The sequence below is a fragment of the Nannospalax galili genome, unplaced genomic scaffold, assembly GCF_000622305.1.
Source record: "Nannospalax galili isolate Female #2095 unplaced genomic scaffold, S.galili_v1.0 scaffold20216, whole genome shotgun sequence".
NCBI lineage: Eukaryota > Metazoa > Chordata > Mammalia > Rodentia > Spalacidae > Nannospalax > Nannospalax galili.
The window spans coordinates 1-921 of NW_008337725.1; the positions used below are offsets into that span (position 1 = coordinate 1).

Here is a 921-nt window from a genome sequence, read left to right on the forward strand (position 1 = left end):
TTCAACCTTCACGCATAAAAAAAGCTGAAAAAAATTTATTAGTCCTTTTTTTAAAAAAAGTTAATATAAAATTATAGCAAAAGAAAGAAAGAAAGAAAGAAAGAAAGAAAGAAAGAAAGAAAGAAAAAGGAACCTGAACTTTAGTAACAGCTGGAACAATCCGCGGCGGCTGTTGAAGGAGAGATTTAACTCAGTTGATTTTCTGTGGTTCTTGGTTTGTTTGTCTCGCGGTGACAGAAGCTGAACGTTTTTTCAAAGGGACTGAGAGGCTGCTGGAGGTTTGGTCTTCGCAATGGTCAATCGTTAAGTGTGACAAAACTGACAAGCAGGAAGCTTATGTACTCGGTGAGAGCAGCGTGTTTGTCTCCAAGAGACCTTTCCTTTTGAAGACGTGTACCACCTTCTTACTGAAAGCACTGATTCCCTAGGGATTACAGTGGGTTTGACTCAGTTCAAAGCTTCCTTTATTCTCCTAAGAATTTCATAAAGCCATTTCCCCAAGGGTGCCCACACCGGAATTTCCAGGAAGAAATAGAGTTTCTTAATGCCATTTTCCCACATGGAGCAGCATATTGTATGGGACGTATGAATTCTGACTGTTGATACTTGTACACTTTGGATTTCCCAGAGAGCTGAGTAATCAGTCAGCCAGATGAATCCCTGGAAATTCTGATGAGCTTGACTCAGCAGTTATGGACCAGTTTTACATGAGAGATGGTGTTACTGCAAAGGATGCCACTCTTGAGAGTGGAATTTGTGACCCGATACCAGGTTCTGTCATTGATACCACACTGTTCAACCCTTGTGGCTACTCGATGAATGAAAGGAAATCGGATGGAACTTACTGGACTATTCACCTCACTCCAGAACCAGAATTTTCTTGTTACCTTTGAAACAAACCTAAGTCAGACCTCCTGTGAT

General features: G+C 40.9%; 1 pseudogene; it reads left to right on the forward strand.

Annotated features, from left to right (window-relative positions):
- Positions 1 to 258: 258 nt before the first annotated feature.
- On the forward strand, positions 259 to 912 carry LOC103733812 (annotated as a pseudogene).
- Positions 913 to 921: the final 9 nt, after the last annotated feature.